At 36.6% G+C, this 14931-nt stretch overlaps 4 pseudogenes; 3 read left to right on the top strand and 1 right to left on the bottom strand.

The window, feature by feature from the left end:
• The first annotated feature begins 222 nt into the window (after positions 1-222).
• Positions 223-877, top strand: LOC148195068 (phosphoribulokinase, chloroplastic pseudogene; annotated as a pseudogene).
• A 3542-nt stretch (positions 878-4419) lies between these two features.
• Positions 4420-5106, top strand: LOC148195067 (uncharacterized; annotated as a pseudogene).
• Positions 5107-6218: 1112 nt separating this feature from the next.
• On the top strand, positions 6219-7047 carry LOC148195066 (uncharacterized; annotated as a pseudogene).
• A 5433-nt stretch (positions 7048-12480) lies between these two features.
• On the bottom strand, positions 12481-12915 carry LOC148195065 (putative calcium-transporting ATPase 13, plasma membrane-type pseudogene; annotated as a pseudogene).
• Positions 12916-14931: the final 2016 nt, after the last annotated feature.

The raw sequence follows: 14931 nt of genomic DNA, 5'->3' as shown, positions 1-14931 counted from the left end.
GGCACTCCAACAGAGGGCACTCCAACAGAGGAATGTAACTAGGAGGCTATATCTTTTAGTACTTATAACTTCTTTTACTACTTATAACTTCTGTTAGTAAATAGGAGGATATATCTTTTAGTACTTATAACTTCTTGGAATGTAACTTCCTTAATAACCCTCCAACAGAGGCCACTCCAACGTCTCTTGTATGAAAATTCTCTAGAGGGGGAAAAACAGAAAATGCCAGCTTCCACTCTGTACTCAACACAATCCTCAGCATAAATTGCTCCATCTCAACCCCATCAAAAACAGAACTGATTTTTCACCAATAGTGGGTACTATTCTACAGCACAAGGGAGGAACAACAAGAGGGGTATCAACAGTGGCAGAAGCTATGTGATAAAATCTGCAGCAAGTGACCAACACACAGTGTTGATTGGTCTGGCTGCTGACTTAGGTTGTGGAAAAACTACCTTCATGAGGAGGCTTACCAGTGTGTTTGGAGGAGCATCAGAACCACCAAAGGGTGGCAACCCTGATTCCAACACTATCATCAGTCACACCACTACAGTCATATGCTTGGATGATTACCACTATTTGGATACAACTGGCAGAAAGGACAAGGGAGTCACTGCCCTTGACCCTAGAGCCAACGATTTTGATCTCATGTATGACCAAGTTAAAGCAATCAAAGATGGAATTGCTGTTCAAAAACCAATCTACAATCATGTCACTGGTCTCTTGGACCCCCCTCACCTCATCAAACCTCCCACAATCTTAGTCATTGAAGGTTTGCACCCAATGTAAGTTTCTCATTTTTTCATTTCATCGTTACAACAATTTCACTGAATTATTCCTTCTTTTATTGAACTTTTGAGGAAAGTTCTGTCACTCACAGTTTAACTTTTACATTAATTGAAACTTAGGAATAATGTTTAATTGTATTCCTCGTTTTCTTTGATTTTCCTATACTACGGTTAAAGGTTATTTAAACTTTCTAACTGGCATGCCAATACCTTGCCCCTCATTCCAATTACAAATCAATCTTTCTCAATCAAAGAAGCACATACTGATGCCACAACAAAGTCATACAGATTTAACAACATTCTAACTGATAACCAATTTTTAAACGAACAACTTACCTCAACCGAGATAGCCTTGACAGCAACGCCCCACAACGGCCACTCCAACGCAGCCCTCAACCAAGTTCCTTCAACCGTATACTAAGAAGTTAATGAAAAATAGATGAAGGCAGCAACACTATCTAAGCTTTACCAAAATGAACATGACAGTGTAATTCAAGTTCTGTGGAACTTACCTCCGACAAAGTCCCTCAACCTCCACACCACCACCCCTCAACGAAAGAACGAACCTAGGACGAACCCTAGCCCCGGACTCCCGAAAACCACCACGCACCGTCAACCAACACCGATGGACGCACCATTGACCACCGTGACCAACCACCGCCGGTTACTCACCGATAAAGTGACAGACCGTGAACCAACCGAGGCAACCGTGTGAAGAGAGGGAGGAACGCACAAAACGACGAGGCTAATGAAAATGATTTTGGGGGCACGACGAACCTAATTTCAAACTTAACTTAATGAGGTCCTTACCGACGGCTTATAAGCCTTCGGTAATTACCTCTATACCGACGGCCTTAAGGCCTTCGGTAAAATGCCGTCTATAAATCCTAATTTTCCAGTAGTGAAACACTAGTGCAGAATTGGCCTTTAATGTCAGCCAATAGACGTCCGTCCACGAAAACACCAACATAAATAATTGATTGGTGGCATTTTCGTAAATAAGTTGGACTTTAGACGTCCGTTGTGGGGGGCCCCGACGTCTATAATATTATAAACGTCGGGGCCCCTCTAACGAACATTTAAGTGGCTGAAAAAATAAACACTTCAACTACCCTGTCATCCTTTAGCGTCCGTTTTAGGGGGCCCCGACGTCTATAATATTATAAACGTCGGGGCCCCCCACAACGGACGTTTAAGTGGCTGAAAAAATAAACTCTTCAACAACCCTGTCAGCCTTTTAGGCGTCCATTGTGGGGGGCCTGAAGTTTATAATATTATAGACGTCGCCCCCCCCTCCCCCACAACGAATGTCTAAAGGGCTGACAGGGTAGTGAAGAGTTTATTTTTTCAGCCACTTAAACGTCCGTTAGAGGGGCCCCGACGTTTATAATATTATAGACGTCGGGGCCCCCCACAACGGACGTCTAAAGGGCTGATAGGGTAGTTGAAGAGTTTATTTTTTCAGCCAGTTAAACGTCCGTTAGAGGGGCCCCGACGTTTATAATATTATAGATGTCGGCCCCCCCTCACAACGGACGTCTAAATGCCCCCGTGACTATGAATATTTAAATCAGAAAGAAGTCATATTAGTTAGGGCCCTGACGTCTATAATATTATAAACGTTGGGACCCCCCAATACCCGACGTCTATTGCCATTTATACTAAAATCGCAAACCCGCGAGTAGTTACGCTCACTATTCATCGTCTTCCCCGCGTTTTCTCTTTGCGGCATTGCATTTTCAGGCGCGTTTTCTCTCTTTTGGATCGTTTAAATTTACTTTTACTCCGATTAAATTACTCTTTGATGAAATATCTTTGATTTTAACCGATTAAAAATCATTTTTGGTGCGTTTTGGTGCAGTTTCTGGCGTGTTCTTGGGCGGCGTTTTTTACTCTTTTTGGCCTACGTTTTAGGTCGTGCACTCCTCCATTTCCCTCCATTTCTTTTCGAATATGTTGAAAAGGTTAGCTTCTTTGTTGATAATTTTTTTGTATGCATGTTATTGGGTTTTGTGTATACATTTTATTAGCTTTTGCGCATGTTTTTGACTTTAAGGTCTGCATGTGTTATTGGCTTTTGAATATGCATGTGATAGTTGTGTTATTATAATTGGCATGTTAGATTATAAGTATCAAATCATTGAGTGAAACTTAGTTCCCGTTTGAAATTTAACACAAACGATTAATCTTTTAATCGTTTGTATTAAATTTTGAATTGTCCGATTGGACAGTTTGAGAAAATTATTTTTCATAATTTGCAATAACATGTAAGTTGGAGTTTATGGATAAGATTGATAAAATTTTGGTTAAGTATTTGTGTTGTTCTCCGGATGCATATTTGATTGTGGTCATTGTTGACTACTCTCATTTCGTGTATTTTGGAGACCAATGCGAAATGCTGCCAAAAATCTTATCAAATTTATGATGTAGACTTCTTTGCACGTGTCTAAGCAAATTATGAAAAATAATTTTTTTGAATGGGTAAGGCCTAACCTTGTGAGAGTTAAAAAACTTAAACTGATGATTTTATGAACATAGTATGGATCGAAGCTGGATGAATGAACGTTGCATCAGTGAAGAATATGATAAGGGTGTTTCAGAGTTCTTGCAATACGTTGAACAAAATGCTAAGTCTGTGAATGGGACATATTTTTGTCCTTGTGTTCGTTGTCTTAATCAAATACGACAAGACTTAGGCAATGTGCGTGACCATCTATTCATGTTCGGCATAATGAGGACTTATACCGTTTGGACTTGGCATGGAGAAGTACTGGACCAACCTACCACGTCACGAGGAATAGATTATGTGGAAGAATGGACGAGTGATCATTTAAAGGACATGATACGCGATGTCGGTGAAGATAATTTTGGAAGAGCTAATTTGTATGATTCTCTTATAAATGATTCAGAGCAATTGTTGTTTCCAGGATGTTCGAACTTTACACGTCTGTCTGCAACTTTAAAGTTGTTTAGTTTAAAAGCAAGGAATGAATGGACCGATAAAAGTTTCACAGAGTTGTTGGAGTTGTTGAAGGAGATGCTTCCAGAAAATAATACTCTACCTATTCGTAATTACGAGGCGAAATTTTTTTTATGTCCAATGGGTCTTGAATATCAAAAGATACATGCTTGTCCTAATGATTGTGTTTTGTACATAAAGGAGTTTGCTTCACTAAAGTATTGTCCAACATGTGGTTTATCCCGTTTTAAAAAGAAATCTGACAAAAACACTGCTAATGAAGGTAATGATGGTGCACCTACTAAGGTGATGTGGTATTTGCCTATAATACCTAGGTTCAAACGTATGTTCTTTGTTAAAGAAGATGCAAAGAACCTTAAATGACACTTTGACGAAAGAAAGTGCGATAATCTTTTTCGACACCCTGCTGATTCACCACAATGGAAAAAGATTGATGAAAAATTTCCAGAATTTGGTGCAGATTCAAGAAACTTAAGACTTGCACTTGCAACTGATGGTATGAATCCTTATGGAAACTTAAGTAGCAAACACATTTCATGGCCAGTTATGTTGATGATATACAATCTTTCTCCTTTGTTGTGCATGAAGAGAAAATATGTGATTCCTTACATTTCTGAACACGTTAATGAAATAAAGGCAGCAAGCGCAAGAATGAGTGAAAAATGACATCTTAATGAACATGTGAAAACCTTCTTACAATGGTTTAAGAAAAAGATTTTTGCGACTCCACATGTTTTTGAAAGTTTATTGAGGTTATCTCGTGGGCCGAACACAGATGTCATTACATATGGTGGGTAATATATAAACAATATTTCTTTTCAGACAAAGGTAGAAGATGACAAAAGTAGAGTTCAAAATAGTAGCGTCACACTACAAGCTGAGGCTGTGCACTTTGCTAGTTCTAAAGACAAAAATCCAATCACAGCATCCATGAGTTATTTTGGAATAATACAAGAAATATGGGAAGTTGATTATATCACTTTTAGAGTCCCAGTTTTCAAGTGTAAATGGGTTGATATAAATTATGGTGTCATGACAGATGACTTTGGTTTCACATTGGTAGACTTGAACAAGATGAATTACACTGATGAACCATTTATCATGGCCAGTCAAGCAAGACAAATATTCTACGTAAATGATCCAATGAATAAAAAATGGTCAGTGGTTTTAGAAGGAAAAAACATGCATGGACATGATGATGACGATTCTTTTGATATACTTGAGACAACATCTATTGCATCAAGACCCATTGAAGACCCAATTGATGACGTTGCTGATGACATCTAGGCAATTCGTAGTGATCACAATGAAGGGATTCGGGAGAAAACAATATCTTAATAGGTTGTGATATTTTTTGTATTGACTTTATATGTATGTTTATCATAATTGAATTATTACTAACCTTGTATAATTTTTCAGGTATGTCGGCCTCAGACTTAGGATCGGGATAGACCAAACGTGGTCGAGGCGTCACATGATTGACAGATGTGACATCCAAACGCGTTGATGGGCAGAGGAGACATGTTGACATTTACCCCAGATCAGGTCACGCATCAGGGCCAAATGTTGATAGGTTTAGGAGTTATCTGGGTAAGTTAGCAAAAAGCCATGTCTCTATCCTTCATGCAACTTGGGATGACGTCCCAAAGGTCGACAAGAACCTCTTATGGCAAGATATTCAGGTATGTTGACTTAAAAGAATTTTGATATACTTATTTCTTTCATCTTTTCTTATCAATAACATGTTTTTTGTTTTAAACAACAACATTATGATATTTCAAACACAATACAAATTAGAAAGAAAGTGTTATTGCATAAAGCGATAAGATGGAAGAATTTCAAGATAAGACTAACACGACTATATGTCTTTGGAGATAGACAACATGAAAATCCATGTCAACAGTATACCTTCACAGAGGAGGAGTGGATACAGTTTCGTGCATCTAGAGAGTTTGAAAAATGAAAGGTATGTTTCTTAACATCTAAAAAGTCTTTCATTGAGTTCTTATGATTTTACACTTATTTATATACATGGTTTCACAGGGTAAAAGGTTAGCCGCCCAAGAAAGACAAAGGCTAAACGATGCACCACACTTGTTATCACGAGGTGGTTATGCAAAACTGGAAAAGAAAATTAGAAAGTCTAGAACGGATGCCTTGGGACTTGAGTCGCTAGACCTAGCACCTGCACCTTCTAGGTACGAGCTATGGAAGGCTGCTCGGACTAAATCTGATGGGAACATGACATCTTCCTCAGCTGCCTTGATCTCACAAAGAATTGTAAGTTCAAATTTTAAACATTGTTTGATTGTGTATCTATCATAGCATGTCTTCTAAGTAACTTGGTTTTTTTATGTGCAGGATGAGTTGGTTGAGTAGTAGACTCAGGGAACATTTGCTGGCCAAGGTAGGGACGACATTCTAACAACCGCCATTGGAAAGCCCGAGCACCCAGGACGTGTACGTGGAGTTCCTGGGGTGATTGGTCTTCGTGACTACTTTGGCCCTACACAGAAAACCACTCAACCAATGAGTCAGGAGGCACTGAGGCAGATTGATCTTCAATGGGAGGAAAGACTCAACCAAAGCATGAGATCAATGGAGCAACGATTCATGGAGCAGCTAAAAGAAAAAAAAGAAATACAAAGAGCGCTTGAAGAGAAGCTACATTCCATGACGCAGGGCAACATGGGGCCCGCTGAAACTCCCAGACCACCTCGTGTCAGCACTAGAGGATCATGCTCTATTGTAGAACCTACTCAGTATAGCGGTCAATATGAGTTGTTGGTTGATGGGGATCCCCCACGCATTGTGGCTGTCGGACGAGTGCTTGAGGGAGGGCAAACTATTCATGGTGTTCCCATATTACCCCACCACGTGCGTGTGACAATTGACGAGGTTCGGGATCCCCAGGCTCAGGTGCCTGTACCCACTCCAGAAATTAATTTTGTGGGGGAGGCCATAGGATCATTTATAGCTTGGCCTAGAGCATTGATCATGTCACACATCGCTACTCCACAGGTATAATGTCTTTGTTATTATCTTCAGTTCACACGTCCTCAGAAGCAGCCGATTCATGATACAATCATACATGAAGATGATGACATGGTTGAAGCAGAGGATGATCCTCTATCAAAGCTAATGACAAGATTACCCAGGTTGAAGAGAGCATCATTAGAACTATACTGGGATTTGAGAGTATTTGGTCTTCCCCCCATGTGCCAGTAGATATCACATTGCTTGATGCATTGGAGGTGATTGGGGGAGACAGGATGTTGAATATTTCCATCATTCAACTGTGGTGCATGTAAGATAGTTAATTGTGTCTTCCATATTACTTTTATTTAGATTCCTAGTTTCTAACAACTTAACTTTGTTGTTTTAGGTACATTGACACAGTCGTTGTAGACCAAGGTCGGTCTTCCATGTACGAATTTGTTAAACCTCAGACCATTCAACCTTCTGGTAACACACTTGAAAACAGACAACATTATTTGCAAACATGGATGGATGAGTCAAAAAGAGACGTATACCTTGTGCCATACATTGATGGGTAGGTGTTGTTATATGTAAAAGTTCATTATTAAAGTTTCCTTAATTAGTTAAATAACTATTTGTCCTTCGTGATAGGTCGCACTGGCAGCTGATGGTCATCATTCCTAAACAATGTAAAATTATATGGTTTTGTTTGTTGCATAGGAAGATGAAAAATGACTTGAGAACCATGCTTCAAGGGTAAGTGTTTCTCCAAAAATGACTTTGAATTTGATGTTCAACTTAAACTTTTATGATAAATATAGTTATATTAATTTTTCTTTGTGTTTGTAATCTATACAGAGTTATTGGTAAATCTCGAAGTCAACTAGTTCAAATTTTGTATCCAAAGGTTGTAAGTCATTTATAGTTCTAATTCATTTTCCATGTTATTGAATGATCTAAATTCTTAACTATTTAGTTTGTCATTTTAGTGTAACCAACAGCTAGATTCATGGGAATGTGGCTTCTGTGTCATGTGTTGGATTAAGACCATCATTTGAGCTGTCATTACAGATGACTGGAATGAGGTAATGATGCATACCTTGAATACATTACAAATCAAATTCATCTTTAAACATATATGAAACCATAATGAATCTTTCTTCAATTTTGCAGCGCTTCAAGAGTACATCTCCTATACCAGAGGACACAATTAGGCAGATAAGGCAGGAGTGAACAACTTATCTTCTGCAAAGATGGAGCTAGGAACACTTTTATTTGTTGTTGAACATTGCTTAGGTTTAGTTTAAGTTTATATCTTGATAGTTTTGGTATTGGATTATTTTTTACATTAAGTAGAACTTTCTTTATATGAAACACACACACACACACACACACATATATATATATATATATTTATATATATATATATATTATACTATATTGTTCTAGGACAATTTTCTGCTTTTCAAGTGTGGTTTTATTGCAAAAATAAATTAATTTTTTTAAAAAAAACACCTGGTAGACGTCGGTTAGTGCACTAACGGACGTCTATAGACGTCTGGCAATGCACAAACCGACGTCGGGGGGTGGCTTCATCCGATGTCTACACAAACGTCGGTTGTATCCCTTGGATGTCTACATAGACGACGGGGGTATACCTCGGACGTCTATATAGATGTCGGGTCTGACCACATCGGACGTCTATATAGACGTCCGAGGTATACCCCCGACGTCTAAGTAACGTCACCCACAAAGACGTCGGGGTATAGGTCGGACGTCAAAAGGCCAAAAGAACAGACGTCTAAAGCCCTTTCTGCACTAGTGAAACTAAGACAAACACAAACACACACATAGACACAAACATAGACACAAACACACTAACACACACACACATACATACACACAAACAAAAACACATACATAGACACAAACACACACAGATACAAAAACAGACACAGACATACACAAACACAGAGACAATAGACACACAGACACACACATACAAACACAAACACAAACACACAAACACACACACAAATACAGACACAAACACAAACATAGACACAAACACACACACACACACAAAGACACACAAATATAAACAAACACAAACACAGACACAAACACAGACACAAACACAAACACAAACACAGACACAAAAACACACAAACACAAACATAGACACACAGACACAAACACAAGCACATACACAAATACATTGATAGAGACATACACAGACACAGACACACACCGACACACAGATACAAATACACAAACATACACATACATAGAGACACAGACACACACCTCTCACACATAGCGATCTATAAAGGGAGATTTAGATGTAGTAATCTCTTTGTTTCATTGTTCAGGGAGAGTTTGTCTTGGTTTGTTTGTTATATTGGTCTTTCCATGGTCTCAAACAATATAATCATACTTGGTTTTGGAATGAAATGCAATAAGAAAAATAATTCAGTTTTTAATTGTCATATCTCGTTTGAAAAGTGTATTTATTTAGTTGTGTCCGTTAATGTAATTATTGTAGGAAACAATGTTATTTCACAATTAAATGGACACTTATGTAATCAATTTCGGACTAAAAATCTTGAAAGTCTCAAGTAGTTTCTAGGCATTGAATTGGCTCAATTATAGGAAGACATTATTCTCAAAAGGAAATATGTTCTAGATGTATTGGAAAAAGCAAACATGACTAATTGTAGACTAATAGATCATTTTATGTATCCAAACAAAAACTCAATGACAGATTAAAGTGAATCTCTTTAGAAAACTTATTTATCTCACTGTTATTATACTTTATTTATCTTTAACAATGAGTGTTGTTTAGAGATGGTAACAAATCAAGTTCAGTACGGATATACTTACTCGTGCATCCATATAAAAATTTGTCCCATTATCCATTGGTGAACAAATCTTTAAAATATAAACTTAGATAACATAATTATTTTTAAAGTAAAATTCAAATAAAATTACTTAAAAGTATTAATAAAAATAAATTTGGTCTTCCTAAAAGATAAATTTAAATGACTTCCACTAAAATATAAATTTTAAAAAATAATTTTTTTTAAATAACTTCAATTTCATATGTTTAAATAAAAAAATAGAAATAAATGAAGTAAAATTCTAAACAATCCTTCTATAATTACGGTTTCTTTTACTAATAACTATATTTTGATTACTTGATTTAAAAAAATACTGAAATAAATTTTATTAATAATGATTAACAGATACACGTATTCTACCATGATACTCGTACATATCTACAAGTGAGTAATTGAATATATATTTTATTGGGTATTCATTAAAAATAGTAATTTAATATCCAATACAGATTTTGCTATGTGGGTACTTATTTTTTGCCATTCTGAGCTTTGTTGATGAGTTTATACTAGTTGGATTGATCATTTAAATGCTATCATGTACATCCTAAGATATCTCAAAAGAACTCTGGACAAGTTGAAATATTTAAAGGCTTATCTTTTTTTAGTGAAGACATCCTAGAAATTAAAAGTTTTTGTTCAAGTATTTTCTTAGACCCACTCAAGAAGGATATTGATTAATTCAATATTAGATTATTTATCCTGCATGTTTAAACACTAATGATTTATAAATTTGTAAATCATGCACCGAAATTTTCTCGAATGTCAAAATTGTCAAAATCTCGAATGATAAAAAATATTTTTTATCAGTAGAAATAAATAACATTTAATTGAGTAAAACAATCTCAGTAATCAATTATAATAGAACAAGAAATGTTAAAAAAAAATTGTTATTTGACTTTAAGTCACTCAATGTGAACACTGAATGTGTTTTTGGTTATGATATTCATTTATTGGGTTTTAAGGAATAGATAGTTAAAATTAATGATGAGTTTTATTATACTAGACGCAATCATAACCCATATAAAGCTACATATCTATTAGGTATATTCGCTCGCAATGTGTTTGATCCAAGTCCTCTAAGGTGAAAATGGTCTTCATCAGTGCTTAAATTATGCTTTAAATAAAATCGCCAGCCAAGTTATGATTGCAATTTAGGTGCAGTTTTTTACACTAAAATATTCGAAGGTACTTCTAACATGGAGCATTGATCAATAATGTTGGAAGTTAAAGAAATAAAAAACGAATATAAAATTGTAGTTCATTGTCAATACACTGCAGTATGATGCTTGCAAGAAAAGAATACATTCGTCAAAATCTCAAAGATACAAAAACAGAATTTATTTTAAAACATTGATGTAGAAACCATATTATTAGAAAGATAAGAGCATTTGGCTTAACATTATCAGTGTACGGAATATGTGGGAATCTATTCATAGCCATATATGTGTATATTATATTGATTTGGCTAATAACCATGAATGTAACATGGAATCTTTTAGATATCACTGCATGATTTTGGATGATGGTTACTTGAATTTTGATGTAAAACAATGTTTCTGCATTGTTATGGTTTTTGAAAGTACAGACATACGCAATCCACGATGCTTGGAGACATGTCTAACTATTGAGATAAAGTTGTGTTGAAGTCAACACGCGAAGCACAATCACTGTAGAATCGTCGAACGAAAATCATGGAAGAAGCAATCATATAAATAAAAGAAGTCATGAGAGACAGCAACCTTATTGGAATGATTTTTTTCTTATTTGTAATATTGGAATCATCTTGAAAATTGGTGAAATTGGATGATGAGTTGTACTGAGAGTGGTACTCCGCCACTTATTTTTTTTTCACGCATTCATACGCAAGAAAATACCTCTTCATGCCTTATTACCACAATGACCCCTTCTGATGGAGACAAATCCTGTGCTACTCTTACTCAACCATTAAAACCTTTTTTTATTGACCCTCTCTTACAATCCTTATTATATTAATAGAGTTATGAATTTAATCCATGTTTCATAGATTAACCCTAAATGACTATTAAATAAGTCTTGTACACACTACAGGAAAAGCGCTATTTTCCGAAGGAATAATACCGACGGCCGCTGTGGCCTTCGGTAAAGTTGACTTACCGAAGGATGTACCGACGGTCATGTAAGTGGTTGATTACCGAAGGCTTCTTAAGTTTACCGAAGGCTCCATAGGCCGTCGGTATATTGATCGACCTAATGAAATGAAAATTTGGGATTTCCCTCTCTATTCTCTCAATTTTTGTTTCCGCAGAACCTCTCCCCCAAATTTTTCTCTCTCACCTCAGAACTGCAGTTTAACCCGTTTGTTGCTGCAAGTGGTGTGTCGACGTTAGGATAGTGACGGTAAGGAGGGTGGTGGTTGACGAAATTAGTTGTTCCGAGGGGGCTGGTCGAGGGTGGTGGTTGGTGTTGCTACTTGACGACGGTGTTTTGGCGACTTCACCACGGTGTGCTCTGAAGTTAAAGGAACTTGGTCGACGGACTTGGAGGGGCCACTGTGGGCTTCTGTCGCTGTCGTGCTGTACAAAGGTTGCCATCGTTTAGGGCTATCTTGGTTGAGGTAAGTTGTGCATTTAAAAATTCGTTCTGAGTTTAATTGTTCTTCAATCTGTTTGATGTTCTTGTGGCAGCACTGTGTGATGTTGTTTGTTCGAGAAAGTTTTTTATTTTGTAATTGAAATGAGGGGCAAGGCATTGGCCTGCCAGTGACAAGGTTCAAATAACCTTAGCCGTAGTTTAGGGAAAATAAAAGCAACCAGTGAATATTGAGTAGGTGAAGATTATAACTTAGTGGTTTGTACTAATTTTTCTTGTGAACAAGTGGGTTAGACTTCACCAGCACACCAATTGTCCAAGACAAAGCTCGAATGCTAACACAAACACCCCATTGCTCCCAAGTCAATCTCTCAGTATTGGGTATCTTTTTTAGAAACTCAACCTTCACTAGCTGAAGAACGATAGTTAGGCTCACAATTACAATCAACATCCTATTCTTACCAACTCCCTTAAATATGTTATTGTTCTCCAGTTCCCTTGCATTTAACTCATTGAACACTTGGCAGAGGACAAAAGAATTTAAGATAATCGTGTTCTTCACCTTGTCAGTAACATGAAAGATTGATCTTCCCCTCAATTCTAAAACCAGTTGTACCATAACCTGGTACAATGCCTGTGAAATCAGGTTCCTCCACATAAGTGTAGTTATCAGTGGCTCAACTCTACCTACAGTTGGCATCTTCATGAGATCATCAGTAGGTTCCTCGGTGGCTAAAGCCAAATCTCTCCTTTTCCACTTCAATGCCTTCTATTCCCTTGGAAAGTTCAATATCTACATGTTTTAGAGCAGGTGCGTCATTTGTGGCATCACCTGTGATTGGCACCACATTACCCTTCTGCTTTAAACATTGAACCATCATAAGCTTGTTAAATGGAGATGATCTGGCCATTACCCTGATTCTGTTAATCTTATCCATTCTTTCCTCATGTACTAAGATTCTAAAGTATTTTAGAATCAAGAGTGTTATAAAATGAATAAAATTGTTTTCTTTTAAAAGTATTTAAAAAACCAAAGATGTTACTAACTAAGATAATTGATTATGTACTTTTTATTTGTCAATAATTATTTCAATTGTATGGCTGCAAAGCTTATGTTATTTATAATTATTTAAAAGTGTTTATTGCAAATGAAGTTTGATATTGATTGAATGGTTTAAAAGTGTTGTTGAAGGAGGGTGGTTTGGGTGGTGGAGGAAGCAGAGTCTGGATTGTGGAAGGAGTAGCAGTGTGAAAAGGGTGAGTTTAGTGTGTGGAAGTGAGGGACAAAGGGAACAAAGGGTGTTAATTTATAAAGGAAAAAACACACAACGGAGAGGAAGAACAGAGAGTCACACAGACACATAAAGGATGAAAATAAAAACATAAATAAATAAGAAAAAGAGAGAGAGTGGGGGGGGGGAATGTGCCCCTCTACCTTTCATTTTGCTTTTCTATTTTTTTAAGGTACGTTATTTCTTCTTTGAACACTGAAATGTTGGTCAGGATTGACATTTGCCACCAACTAGAGTTTGACATGATTGGTACATATATATTTATTCTAGATTACATACAAGTATGTTTAGATATCACTCTTGAACTTTATGTCCAATTGAACAGAAACAAATACATGGCAATTTGGTAAGAAAGTAATCTGGTTTAAGACAGAAGAAAAACAGGAAAAACGTGTATGGGGAGGGTAGAGTGGGAATAAAAGTGGTTGTAATGGGAGAGAAGAGGAGAGGAACAATAATGGGGGCTTTGAGTTTAGGGTCTGGAAAATGATTATGGAGTAGGGCGTCCCAAGATAATTAATGATGGTTTGGATTGGGTCCAAAACCAGCATCAACATCCTTCCTTACCCACTCACCCCTATCATGAATTACTCTTGTTTTATTTATGCTTTGGTTGTTCTATTTTGAGGTCTCCATAATTTAGAGTTTTGTTTGTGTAATTTTAATGTTTTGGGAAGTGTTGGCAGTAATCATTGTTCTTGCCGTAATGATGAGAAATGATATCAGTGACATGTCCAAAACCAAATCCAGCTGCCTTAGCTCATGTGTTAATTTGCATGGTTTGTTTTTATATGGTTGAGAGAGTGCTTTAACTTTTGAACAAAGTAAATGTGAAATGATTAAAAAGGTTGCAGAAAAGGTCAAAAAATAAAAGGATGGAGGGGTGTTAAGCATTGTCATTATACTAAAGCAGGGTTGTTTTAGTGGCACAGGCTCTGTTTGAGAATTTAGTGTTAGCTAATTAGTGGCACAGCTCCATCTTTCTCAAATTACTCTTTCATCCTTAACACACTTCTCTACTTTCTCTGTTTAAATCACTTCCATATGGTTTTTGTAGTTGTAATAATTTGTCTAATGATCATTAAAAAGTAATATTCTTGAACCAATATTAAAATATACTAGATTATTTGAAGCAGATGAGTTTTTGAAAAGGAAAGAGTAGGTGTCATTGTGGCAATGTGAGGATGGATTGCATGTGATTTTATTTGATTGTAAATTTGCCATAATGTGTTATGGAAAACCAAGGTACAGAGCAACACTACTGGTTTTTGTTAGGAATTTCATTAGGAAAATATCATATATGTTAAATTGTTAGGCTATTTGGAATGACTTACTTTCCTAAAATTGGATTCAATTATGTATGTACATTTAAAGGAGTTTTCAGACGAAATTCCATTTGATGTGTTAGGGTGAGCTTTTAAAGG

The sequence above is a fragment of the Vigna umbellata genome, chromosome 7 (genome assembly GCF_029865625.1).
Source record: "Vigna umbellata cultivar VRB3 chromosome 7, Vumbellata_1.0, whole genome shotgun sequence".
NCBI lineage: Eukaryota > Viridiplantae > Streptophyta > Magnoliopsida > Fabales > Fabaceae > Vigna > Vigna umbellata.
This window is presented reverse-complemented; position numbering and strand designations above follow the sequence as displayed.